Genomic DNA, 14,649 nt, shown 5'->3' on the forward strand with positions numbered 1-14,649 from the left:
GGTAATAAGAAACAGCCAAATTTTACACATTCACAGAAGTTTAAATTACTCATTTTAAATGTCATTCTATAGAATGTCACTGAGAATGAGTAAACAACCTAATTAGTTCGGTTACTTTGTTTTTTCTTATGCTAAATCCAGGCAAACAAAATGCAACTCCAAAAGCAAAAATAAGGGTGGGGGTGGGGGTGGATGTAGCTGTTTTTCTCCTAGTCCCAAATTTACTGACTTAGGGGCGTCCAGCATTTCAATGCTCCCGCTAAAATGTTCACTCAAGCAGAAATGTGATGGGCATCAAAGGCTTAACATTCCGATTAACCACTTTTTTGGCATCTCACCTCTTTTGAGTTTGAACTTGGAATCTCCCCCATGTACAGAGAGAGCACTAATGAGAAAATCCTTGCTTATGAATTCCGTTCAGAGTGGGAGCAGTTTCCCCCCTCTCTGCTTTTGCATAATGCCTGCTTTGAAGTCTGGCAGTCCAAGAAAGTGATTGATCTCTCCCAAGTTCATAACTTTTTCAAAGTACTGCCGATATCATTAAATTTTAATTAACCCTTTGAGCTCCTTCTATGATGTAAAGATGAGGGAACATAAAAGGCTCCTGCGTTGGAACAGCAGTGGCATCTTTTGTGCTCACAGAGCTTTTTAAAAGATATCTAAGATGCGAATATTTCAATGTGGTCTTGTTTGGATGTGTGTGTGTGTGTGTGTGTGTGTGTGTGACATTGTTACGCGGTTGCAAGGAGAGAGCTGGAATCTTTTTGTTAGCCTTTCAAAGCATGCTGTTTCCTCGCTGCTGTAAAGGCTTTGGAAGTTGTATATCTTTCCACCTCTTCTGCATAAAACCTTGTAATCAAGGCGTCTCTTTAAAATGTCACTCCGTTTGCAGCTTCTTGTAGTGCTGTCCTTCACCAGTTCTCATTCATAATTAATCTTATTCTGTTTTATGACTTAATGTGTAATAGCCTGCGTGTGCTCTAGGGAAGTAATAGTGTTTTGTTCAAATCTGATGAGTGAAGACATGAAGGTGGAAAGGGGAGGATGTACTTGCCAGAGTTTGAAGAATTTGAGACTGTGAGAGTATTGTGGGGAAGTAGATATTTTCTTGAAGCATTTTGTAAGTGTTTATTGATACCTACTAAGTGCCATGCATTGTTTATAGGCAAAACCATGGCCTCATTAAATGGGCACCTAATGAAACAAAATGAGAAGACACAGGTAGCCTTGCCCCTGTGCCCCTTAGTAATGAACAGCAATCACTGCAGTGTCTGGAGGGTACTTGAATTCCTCCTAGTCCCCTGGTGCTTTTTAAACCACAGAGCAAGGTTTTAAGAAGAGGAGAATCCATAACACTAATATCTTACATTTACAGTTGAGATATACAGTCTCATGTGAAAATTGGAAATTGAACATCTGGCATTTAAGAGTTAGAAATGGAACCCTTGTTCACTAGTGCTTCAATTTTTTCACACCCTTATATACATTAATGTGCTGCAATATCACTACCTTAATAATATTACATGTTAAGGTTTCTGTTTAATAGTCGCAGGAAAAATGAATAGACTTTTTAAGAGGACATTTTTGTTTGCTTGCTTGTTCCTACTGGTGGACACTTTCTCCTGCTCTTTCTCCTATAAAGTGAATATCTACTACTGTGGTTCTCCCTCTGAAGATCAATGAGGAAGAGAAGTGAGTGAGAAAAGTCTTTATTGCTTCACTTCTTCAGAGTCATGAGAAGCTCATTTCCAATGCCTAAATGCACATTCGCCCCTCAGGTCACTTTAATCAAGGCATCATCACAGATGATGCGTGTCTACCAAAATGAGATTTTGTGACCTTCTGAAATGAACAAGATGTGGACTTGCATTTGGGGTCTGACTTAGTGGGCTTCATGTTTATGAGATTTAAATTAAACCTGTATATATTATTAAAGGGAATTTGACAATTTTACTTATAATTAAAATAATTTTGGATTCCTGTCTTCTCTAATAGAGTTTAAGCCAATCATAGTGAGCATAATTAAAATATAGTACTGCTAAATGCCTTAATGATTATAGAATTCCTGGAAAAAACAAATCCATATTTTAAAGGTTGACTGTGTAATACTGAGACTCTAAGTTATTTAATTATTATTTGGCTTTTGGGCTTATACTAGTCCATGTTAAAAAAAACATCTTGAGCAGAAATACTGCATACATCATGTTATCTATCACATAGTCGTTTCCTGCTTTTCCATTTGAAGAGGGCACTGGATCAATAGATTCTAGAGAATTTCGTGCACTAGACATTCAATGAAAATGAAGGGAAGAATCTTAGTTAATTATGGTTTGCTAACAGTGATATGACAATTCATACAAAACTCCTGCATTTTTCTTATCTACATTTGGTGAAAAAACACAGTCAATTTTTAGGTCATACTCTCATTCAGTGTTTACCATAGTTTTAAGTTATTGCTGCATGTCTTTAGAAATTGCTAACTAAAATGAAGGTTCTTATATTTGTTCAAAGTAGGATACAAAAAATCATAATTAAGAAGAGTATGTCCAGGTTTCTGGAAAATAATATGCCAAGAGGCCTCAATAAAAAATAGTATGCAACACAAAAGTAAAATAGATTAATAAAACACACTTAAAGCTATCAAAAGCCCTAACGGGGTGTGTTTAAACTAAATCTCTAAGGTCATATTATAGATATAGCCTTCTGTGATTAAAATTCGGGGCACAGCTGCAAAAGAAAAAAAGAGAGAGAGCTTAAAATAAGTTTTATATATATGATGAACATATGGTGAGCTATGAATGCAATGGCAAATGAGATTCACTAAATAATATGCCCATTCCTCCTTTTCTCTCCAATTTCTGTGTCAAATGAAAGCCAGTAAAATTATTATTAAAGTTATTTTGAGGGAAAGAAATTCTGAGTTGCACACTATAAGCCTCCTTTTTCTTCTTTACTTTTACATTTTACATACCTCCCTTGTCAGTCCAAGGGAAGACGAAGCTGACATTAACTCTGAGGGACCTGCTGACTGAGCGTTGCCATGCCATTAGGCAAAAAAAAAAAAAAAAAAAATCTGTGGTCAGTCACTAAAGAAGTAAGCAATTTATTTCTGACATATTTATTGGATTAGGGGGGCTATTTTATTCCCTAAACTATTCCTATTATAATAATAGTAAGACTGCTATTTAATTATTTCTAATGCTGCTAAATGTTACATTTTAGAGATTGCACATGAAACTTTATAAATGAATAATTACTATGGTTCTGTGTTTTCTCTGATATTATTTTACAGATGAGATTCAGAGTAGTTAAATAGCTTACTCAAGAGTGAACACTCAATAAATATTAAAGTTGGGACTTTAAATCACATCTTGCTTTTGTTCTCAAATTCATGACATTTTTTACAGTTATGATGAATTTACCATTCTATTTAGCTAGCTTCTTCAATATTTCACAAATAGGCCAAATTTAATTTTCTTTATCTGCATTTTTTGTTGTTCTACATACACCAAACACCCAAATGACTGCTACCCTCTCTTTAAGACATTACATTAGTCTCAAATAGGTGGACGTAATTAGATGAGTTATATTTTCTAGCCTCCATATTAATATTCTTTCTGTATTTCCTGGTCATGTGCTTCAAGTAATTTTGCCTTAAGATCAGGTCCAGGATCTCAGTAAAGCTCCCTCCTCTCACCAGAGTAATTTATTTGGGTACAAGTATTGATACAGTGAGAGCCTTCCCCAAGATGCTTTCCTGCCATCATAGGAAGGCCTTTGACTTTTGAATGTGATGGATTCACTTCTGAAATAAGCATTCTGGACACGTGTTGATGCAGGAATCAGCCCAATAAGGGAAGGAAGCCCATTAGGTAACATTGAGACACTGGGACCAGTTGTGTCTAAAATTGATCCCAATTCTGAATTTAAAATGAAACATATAAACATTTTTGCATACTCATATGTTGCGTGTGAAACTTTGATTGGTTATGACCAATCATTTTATTGCTTATTTTAAAACGGTAATAATCAATTTATTTATTACATTGCTTTTCTCATTAGATACATTTCTCTGTTTTTCAAGCATTGACCATAAAACCCCATTTTTTAAAAAGTAGTCCCTGAAGGATATCATGTTTGGTAAAGTGGAAGGGCAACAAAAATACAGAAGGCCATAATGACAGTGCCTGTAACCTAGGCCCAATTATGAGGATGGCACGGGAGTGTGAAGTGTTTCTTTTTGTTGGGACAAGGTGACTCAGGGCAGGACGGACTAGATGGCACCTAACAACTATAGGTATCTTGGCTTCATTTTCCTCAATTTATGATTCCAATGGATGAGTATTAAAACAACACAGGATAGGCCTTATACTTCTTCCTATTAATGTAATGCAACTAAGATATACAAAGATCTGTTTTCAGAAATTGTATTCAGTAACATGAATATTGGTCTCAGCATGTTTCAGATATGAGACTAAATCTTCAAGTGTATCTCCTTTTTCTTTGATCCATTTGCACTTGGAACTTTATACATACACACACACACACACACTCACACACTCTCTCACACACACACACACACACACACACATACAAAGGGGTACCCCTCCCCCAAATCCAGAACTTTTTTCAAAGCTATGTTTTTAATTTTAAATTTATTTTTACAAAACAACATTATCATCTTCAAACTATTCTCCATTAAACTTAATACATTTGTCAAATCTGTGATTCCATTTTTGGAAACATTTTTCAAATTCATCTCTTTGGATGGATAACAATACCTGCATTTTATTTTATTCACCTTTTCTGTGTTGTCAAATCTATTCATGTCCCTTTTCATTTACAGAAACAAAAGGAAGTTGCATGGAGTGAGATTAGGTGCATCATATGCGTGGGACAGTGAGACATGCTGATTTTTGGCCCAAACTGGCACACTGAGATGGCTGTGTGAGCAGGTACATTGTCCTGGTGACAAGCCAGGGCCCACAACTGCGACAAACAAGGCCTTTTTTGTAGCACACTGTTACGTAATCTTTTCAAAACCTCCAAATAAAAAACTTGATTAACTATCTGACCTGGTGGAACAAACTTCAAATGCACTCTCCATGATATTTTTTAAAAGTGTTTTTTTTTTAGTATCATCTTGATCTTGGATTTCACTTGACGAGCTTTTTGGGGGGCAAGGTGAAGATGACATCTTCCACTGGCTTCATTGATATTTGCTCTCAAGGTTTTAAGAGAAGCAAAGTCTGCGTCTCTTTGGAGCTGTTCTTTCAAAGCATGGCATGTTGCATTGGACCCTCTTTTGCCTGGTCAGTTAGAACCCAAGGCATAACTTTTTCTGCGACTCATCTCATTCCCAAATCTTCCATTAAAATTCCAAGATCGTCTCGATAACTTCCCCTTCTCATCCATGGTTCCTCACTGGTCTCTGAGCACAAGTGCACAAATCTTGGCAACCTTTTCTTCTATTCAGGAAGCTGATGGACAGCTAGAATGAAGCTTGTCATCAACTGATATTTCACTTGTTTTAAAATGAGAACACTTCTTGTACACTTGAATTTTTCCCATAGTGCTGTCTTGTAAACTACATTAAACATCACAACAGTTTCTGTGGCATTTTCCCCAAGCAGGAAACAAAATTACACAGCTGCATGATGTTCTCTTAAATCAACCATAAAAAAAATAGGTTTGAGTGAAGCTGATTTTATGAAAATATCCACTGTGACCAGAGAGATATTTTCCAGAGGATGCCACTGTGTGTACTATTTCACATTGAGTTGCTTGATGCTCACCAACAGGAAAATTTATACTACAAAAGCTTTGTTCTGCCCAGTAGACCATTATTTCCATTTTTGGGGAGTATCCCAAATATATATCATAGATATATTACACAAATACTATATATAATAAGACATAAGATATATTTTATAGACATATAACATATATATTACAGTCATCGTATCTTATTCAAGCTGCTTTTCACAACTATTTACATTGGGATTTGGGGAAATATTTTCACAATTCAGAAGATCATTTTGTAGAAGGGCGTGTATGTCGTACATGTAGTGGATGTAATCTAAAATCAGAGCTGGGGAAATAAATTCATGCTCAATACGCACTCATCATGTGCACAGCGCACAAAGGTAAGGATGTACAGTAGCTTATCAAATCCTCAGATACATTTCGTTATATCTTATTGCTGAGGGAACTGAGATTCATGTAGAGTTCATCTTGCCCAACTTTTTATTCCAGATGTTACACTTTGAGCAAGTACACTTCTGGAAGAGAGGGCTTGATAAGACTGAGCAAAATACTTACTCATATGGTTCTGAAACAGCCGTGTTGGTAGCTGAATTCTACTCAGAGTCATGGAGTAAATGTGGTATGGGTTAAATGGTACCAAATGAAAGCTTGCTCTATGATACTTGTAGCACTCAAACTAGAGGAGTTTTTGATACACACACACACACACACACACACACACAGAAATCGGACAGTAGATAAGCATGAGTAATTCAGAGCTAATGTTTGAATCAAATTGCTAATATAGAGTTAAAATGAGATGCTGATTTAGGTCAGAAATCTTCTTGAAGTTAAAAGAATCTTGAAGTACTGGACATCAAATCACATTGTGACTTACAATTGATTTAAATATAATCAATCAATTTAAAAATAAATTGACTTAAAAATAAACCCAAGTCCTTATTCTTTTCAACAGGAGTATCCCCAGGGCTATGAAGATCAAAAGGAAGCGTGATGTGTTTAGAACTTTGAGGCACCCAGATCTAGAAATGATGTAAAGAGATCTCAATGGGAAAAGAAACGTACAATTGGAGACCATACTTGACAGAAAAATATCTAGAATTTAAGAATGACAAGAGGGAGACGTGGATGAAAGGGAATTTGGGGAGTTAGTTCAAGAAACCATTCCAAGATAAAAAAATGGAGTCTTCCTTTAAGAAGCTTATGATCTTGGGGGCTGTCCAACTCCAAAAACCACCTTGATGGCTCTGAATCATGGGTCTTACTCTGAACAAAACAATGATATTTTTACCTTTAGTTATAAAGTTGACTTTGAGATTATTTTCTCATGAAAAACTACCATAATGGAGATAACAGAATAGAAAAAATAAAACAACTATAAATGAAAATATTAATATTTTTGGACTTTAGGGTAACAGCACCTAAGTTTACATCCACATTAGATCTGAAGTCCCAAGGAAGCTGTCTGAGTTTCAGAGCTTTTATCTGTGGGAAATAGGTTCAGGGTTTTAGCCAGTTCTTCTACCTCCAGAAATTCCCTGAGAATTCTTATATTCCATCTTACATCCCCATCCCATTTTGACCAGAATTCTTCTACAGAATCTTTGATCAAAATGTTCAGTCATGATAGCTAGGGACCAGTCAATCCTGGTCTCATGGTGATTGAAGTCTGGATACGTGCTACCATATGAATAACACTTGAAGACACTATGCTGAATAAAATAAGTCAGTTACAAAATTACAAATAATTCATGATCTCACTTACACAAAGGGTATAGAAAAAGGTAAATGTGTAGAGATCAATGCTTATTAGTGGTTACCATGGGCAGGAGATGCAAGAAGATATTGATGACAGATGTTGAAACCATCACACTCATTAAGATTATGGCTACAGGTTGAGTAGTAGAATTGCTGTCATTAATTTACACACCTGTAAAATCATAACATGGGAAAATTTGAAGAGTAGCTTCCATGGCTGCTAATATCCAAACAAGAACCGATTGGTATTTGGTTCCTTGCTTTGGAAATTCACAGACATTATTTCATGGGATATACCAGTTAATAGGATTAATAACATGTTTATGTCCTTCAGTTCTACCCCCTAAATTTGAATATCTTTTACAACATCACAATAACTAACACCTCTGTTATAATGTCAAAAATATCCATAGCATTTATCTGTCCTATTCCTTTCATGTGCTGTCCTAGACCAAGTGAAAATATGTATAGAGCTGCAAGCTCTGAATGAAATCTGGCTGAGGGTGATACGGGACATATTGACTTCAGACTTTAATGGGATGGTGACATTCCCCTCTCATCAGATCCCCTGCTTTCAGTGATGAGATTTGCATTAAAGTTCAGTGAGCATCACAGATAAGCGTTCTTGATTAAGATCATTAAAAAAATTTTATCTTTAGTTCAGTGGCATCTTGCCTACAAATTTATTAAACTGCTTTTTGGTACAGTGCCTATTTCAAGGAGAAAATATTCAGCTACTACACACGGGACAGATAAAGATTAAAGCAAGATTGCCAATTGCACATAAGGAGTCTGATGTGTTCCTTGTACCAAAGGGAAAATGTAGAGATTTATATACAAGAAGAGGAAGAAGTCCAGAAAAGCGTCAAACTTCGCCTCCTGAGCTGAGTCTGGCCAGGTGGGGATAGCTATTTGACACATGGAAGCACGCATGGGAGTTCTGTTTAGGACCCTAGATCTACATTGTGTTCTACCCTCTATGGTTATGTTCTTGTTACTCACTAGAGGGGCCTCGCCCACCAAAGTCTCTTTATGATTAATAAGAAAATGTATTCTGTTGATATTTATATATCATAATTTACCACTGATTGAGATATTTATTGCACAACCACAATGGAAAAAGGACATAAGGGAAAAATAAAGAAAAACAAAAACTATGTCATCTAAGATATTTGACATGGCAAAATGGGGTTGAAATTTGATTGAGCCGCAAAATATTTATGATGGAATGATAACTAGGATTAGAAAATATGCATAATTTCCTCTTGCTATATAAAACAGAAATGAAATGTAATAAAAATCAGTGTTATACAGAAGGACACTAAAAGGCTGTACAGATTAAAAGAAATAAAATATCACATGAATTAGTTTATATAGAGAGATACAGTTTAGTAAATATCAAAATTATCAGTGATGAGAGTCAGTGATGGAAATATAGATAGTTATCTATATATCATTACTTAGTATATCACTTTTGATTGAGTAAGTAATGTCTGTTGACTGAAAACAGAACAACAAAGTATACTGTGTTTTATTGCTATACAACAGAAATTTCAGAATACTTAATTATGCTCATGCAGAACCTGCAGAGATCAGGAGTCATTTTTCCCACACAAGCTATAAAATATGATTTAACTTTAGGAAAAGGGCCTCAGTATTGTATTCTTTCAAAATACTTCATCTATATGCTGACGAAATAAGCTGAGAAGCTGGACTGTCACAAGAAGAATATGACACCAGGAGTGGAAGAAGACTCACTAACAGCCTGCACTACGAAGGAGACAGAATCTCACTTTGCTGGAAACGAACACGACCTGAAGCATTTGTGGATGAAAATCAAAGATTGTGGCAGCCTTCAATATCAATTGCAGGGGAAAAAATCTTGTAACTGAACTAAAAGCATACTATCCTGCTACAAGAGAAATATGGAAGTAATTAATGGTTTCATATTACTTGGATTCACAGTAAATGCCCATAAAAGAAGCAGTCAAAAATATCTAGTGACATATTCCATCAGGGTGTCCTAAAAAGTGATTTCCTTAAAGTGCTAAAAAGCAAAGATATCATTTTATGGACGAAGGCGTATCTGACTCAACACATGGTCTTCTCAACTGCCTAATATGCATTAAAAATCTCTACAATACATAAGAAAGACCAAAGACAAACGAATAGCTTGAATTAGGATGTTGGCAAAGAATATTGACTATATCTTGGAGTGCCAGCAGAACAAACAAATCTGTTTTAGAAGAAATCTAGTCAGAATACTCCTTTGAAGACAGGCTGGTAAGAGTCCATCTTTCCTACCCTGGCGTGGTTTCTGGAATGCCCTGTCCCATGCCCGTCCCATGCTCCGTCCCATGCCCCATGATTGGTAAACTATAGGTTCCGAGGAAAAGAGGAAGCTGTCTAAGAAGCTACGCCAACACATTGGTTGCAACAACTTAGTCAAACATAAAAGGACTCTGAAGATAGTGAAGGCCCAGGCAGTGTTTTGACCAGATGCTTATGAGTCAGAACTAATTTGACAAAATCTAACAACAGTTAATAGAATCATTTCCAACAGAAAACATGAGATTGAAAATCTATAACATAACAATAATCATATTACAAATAAACACCTTTATGTTGCCTAAGTATACTCAATGTGAAGATCCTGATTGCTTGGCATATATTTTTAAAACATCTTTACTTACAAATTTTTGTTTTATGAGGACATGTTAAAAGATACAGACTGATGCATTAAAATTTATATCAAAAAACAAAAAGAGACATAATGGATTATGTTATGTTCAAATATAACAAGGTAGTTACTTAATATGAAACACAAATACTTGTAATTGCCAGCAAGATATTCATTTTAACACTGATATATTATATATTCAATTATGAGAGTCGATGCTTCTCTGAGAATATTTCCCGCCAAGATTTTTTAATTTAATTTTTTTCCAGTAAACAATTTCATGTGAAACATCCATAGCAGGGGAACAATTCCTTAATTCACACATGGAAACTCAAACTGTGGGAATTTGATTTTTGTTTTTGTTTCGCTCATTTATATTTTGATTTTACCACATAGGGTCCTACATTCTAAAGAAAAACAGTAAAAAACAACAACAAAAATATATTTGGACTTCTGCATCAGAGTGCTGAGGAAGAATGCATTGTTTTTTGCGTACGTGCAATGGGAATTCATTTTTATCTGTGCTGTAGCTGTTAGGTGTCCTTCAGATGTTCAGCCTGATGGCAACTCCGTACAAAAGAACTAAGGACTGCTGAGTCCCGTACAACTTCGTAATTCGGCCTGCATTTGAGACTATGATTGCAGCCACTGTGTCAATCAATATCATCGAAGTACTTACTTTTTTTTTCTTTGAGCCTCTACTTTTACAGACATGATGTAATTGCTCAGGGATTGGGACCCCTTTCAGTCTGTCCAAATTCACTGAGATGAAGGCTAACCATCATTGTTAAGGAGTATACTTTGCTTTACAGAAGAACCCCACACCGCCAAGAAGCAGCATCGACATGTGATGCAGTTGAGCTCCGCATCGTTTTTTTTCCTATAAGAAATAACTGAAGATGTAGTCCGTTCTTGGCCACTAAGTGTTTGCCCTAACCTTGCCTTTTATAAAAACATCACACAGAAAAACATCACAAAGTAAATAAGTTCAGAGTTAAATAATTTAATTCAAATAAGAAACACAATATTTAAAAAGTTTTTAAAAGCTGCAGTATGGCCCATACTTTGAGACTGATGAGGATCTGGAACTGTGGACACGGGTGTGGAGAGGAGGTGTGGACAGAGAGTCAGTGTTTGGAAGGGGAATCTTCTTCCATAAAACCAACTGGTAGCTGCTTTTCAGGAGTTTTTCTGTCTTTGACTTTTTTCACTAGAACGTGGCTGGCTTTCTCTAAAAAATAAAAATAATAATCTGTCTAATGTGGTCTGCTGTTGGTGTTTCCTTAACTGTTTTCTAAAAGGGTTTACTAAATTATCATCAATAATATTGATAACACGTTAACCAGTTCCTTAGAATGATGCTTTTCAAAAAACTCTTTCTTAGGACCCATTTTTTTTATCTAAACAAACTACAAAAAGCCACAAACCCTAAGAAAAGTACAGCAAAACGCTTGGAAATAGCCGCAAAAGGTTAAACACGGGTACGAACTCGCCAAGTGATGGAAAGAACTGCTTTTGTTTACAAACACCACGAGCGTCAGGTCAGATCCTCATGTTTGGTTCACGCTCTGATGCGAAATTTTCTCGACATTTCGCGTCAAAATCCGGTCATGTCGAGTCGGGATGCGGTCGAGCACCAGGGTTCTATTGTACTTCTTCCAAAACAAATCCTCCGTTCGCTCTTCGTTATCCTGGATATGTGCAATGTTCTTCCCCTACACAACAGTCAGGTGCGTCAGTTCCTCCTGGTCTTATTGTTTCCTTGACTGCCCTTCATCAGGCTATCAAGTGACTGAACACACAAAGGTGCAGATTCGGGCACCTTATTCCGCAAGGGGGTAGCTGTGCTCTGAACCCTGCCAGAGACCTTTTTGCCCAATTCGGCACACCCAGTGATTTCTTTATTGAGCATTAATTGAGCATTCATAGAATTTTTTCTGTTTTAATTAGAAAGAACATTTGAGGCTGTTTTATTGGCATATATTTCACAAATCATACAACTCAGTAGTTGACTGATATTAAGAAGAGTTGTTCAGGGGAAATTAAATTCTTGACAACCTTCACCTTCCTTATTTCGCACTTATCTGCTGCCACAATTGGGAGGTTCTTTGTTTGCTTTATACTAAAATGCAATCCAAATCGCCGTGCGTAGTCTCCGAGCTTCCCCACCCAGGGTTTCAAGTGCTCTTCCCTGTGAGCACACACGGCACAGTCATGCGCCTCGAGCAGCCCGTGCATGAGTCACGAGGTCACACTCCTGCATTTGGTTTGGTCAGCACAGCTATTGAATCAGTAACTTGAAAGAATACACCCGTGACAAACACGTTTTCCTGAATTTAAACCATTCAGGATCTGCCCTGTTCTCCTAAGTATCTCTTGGTGCAGGTTCCAAAGGATGACCATGACGTATTCTGGAATTACCATCCGCGCACCAAGATCATAAATAGTTGGCTGAATGCTATTGCATAGTTATTAAAACACAAGTAAACATCTTTTTAGTATTGTTTACTTTTAAATAAGATTTATCTGCGGTCAGCAATGGCATGTGTTGTTCCATGAGAGCCTCCGAATCTGGCTTGAACTTCTGCAGCTTCCTGTCCAAGTATTGTAACCATTTTTAAGTTATTCTCAGCAAAATTTTACTTGCATGTGATATCACTGGTAATTTTTTATATTTCCTATATTCCATTCACTCACATTTCTGTGGGATGTACACAAATGTGTCTCTATCAAACGATTGGCAGCTATCTTCCAATTTTCTTGGCTTATAAAATTGAGCATCTCCAATCCGTTTGTTCAAACCTTTCTGTCGGTGTTCTGTTAATTCTTGGAATGTTGCTTTTTTCTCCAACAGCGTCACTGCAGCTTGAACTTCTTCAATCAGCACCATGATTTATTGACTAGATACTGCCTCCTCAAATAGTTGGATGCACACCGATTCTTTTTGGTACAGTGACTACGCATTCCTTATATTTTCCTCCTCAGTTCTGTCAGCTTGAAAAATCACTGAATATACTCTTCTCTTTCCTTTTCTAAATCTCTACTTTTAGATTTTTATTGTAAGACTTCATCTTCTTGAGCCATCCTTTAGAATTTTCTTTTCAATTCTTCTACTTCTTAATTTCTTCAGTCATTGGACCATTTTTTCCCATGGTGTTATAATTATACTGGCAAGGGTATGACTCAGAGAATGTAACTGTAATAGTCACCCGCTGATTTCAGAGACATGTCTCAGGGTCGTGCATCTGTAATAAACCTAGGCCTGTGCAAGAGGACTTTGGTTGATGAAAAAGTAACACCATATTGTGGTTCCATTTTTCCACGAACTCTTTGAAGCCTCCATGTATGAACAGGAAATCGAATAGAAATACTTTCATACATTTGTTTATATTCATTCATTAAAAGTGAGATAAAACTGTAGATTTTCACAATTACTTTTTTTTTGCAATTTTGAGAATATGTGTATATATTGGACTCCTTCTTGAAAATCTTTTTTTGCCTGATAACAAGAAAGGACTTAGAACAGAACATGGAATGTGAAAAATCACAGCTCTCTTAATGATTATATCTAAATCAGACTGGACCAGAAACAAGAGCTAGTTCATGTTCAACTGCTGGAGGAAATTCCAAGGATAGATGACTGCATTGTGGATTTAGTAAAGCTCCCTTGCAATTTGTGTACAGCCTGAAAATAGTAAGCAATTGTAAATCTTTATAATAATATTATTAGTTGCATTATGGTAAGCTTTAGTTCCTTTACTAAGAAGTATTAATAGGCTTATTGTTACAGGCATACTATTAAAATGATACAGTAACATTATCATAATAGTAGAGCAGCCCACACCATATTCTGGCATTTCCTAGAATGAAAATTGTTTAAGGACTTAACATTACTTTGATGCTCAGAAAGAAATGATCCATATAAAACCAATTTTACTTACACATAGATACAGTCTGGCACAGTGGTACAAAAGTCATTAACGTTAGAACCATTTAAAAATATGGCTGGAATTAAAACCAGCGTGTGCACCTAATGCACTTATGAAATTATTAGATAGGGGAAAAAGTAACAAGATACACTTATTTATCATTTGCAAGGGGTTTTCATGTACTTTTTTTTTTTAACTTAATGAAGACAATTTGGCAAATCATGAGTTTCATTCCAACAATTCATGTACAAAGTTTAAGAATAATTATCTTAAGTTTTCCATCAATTATTTATTGAGAACTTTTCAGGCCTAACACTATAAAATTTAATGCATAGGTTGTTAACCTTGGCTGTCCATTAAAGTCTTATAGAAACTTTATAATAGGCAAACAAATAAACCGAACTAAAAGAAGATCGCGTTCCTGGTCATTGCAGCCAGACCCAGAAAATCTTTGGGGTGAGATCTCAGGCATTCAAAATTTATTGTTTGATGTCCGGTGCAACCAACATTGATAAT

This window comes from Tenrec ecaudatus, chromosome 2 (assembly GCF_050624435.1).
Source record: "Tenrec ecaudatus isolate mTenEca1 chromosome 2, mTenEca1.hap1, whole genome shotgun sequence".
In the NCBI taxonomy this organism is placed as follows: Eukaryota; Metazoa; Chordata; class Mammalia; order Afrosoricida; family Tenrecidae; genus Tenrec; species Tenrec ecaudatus.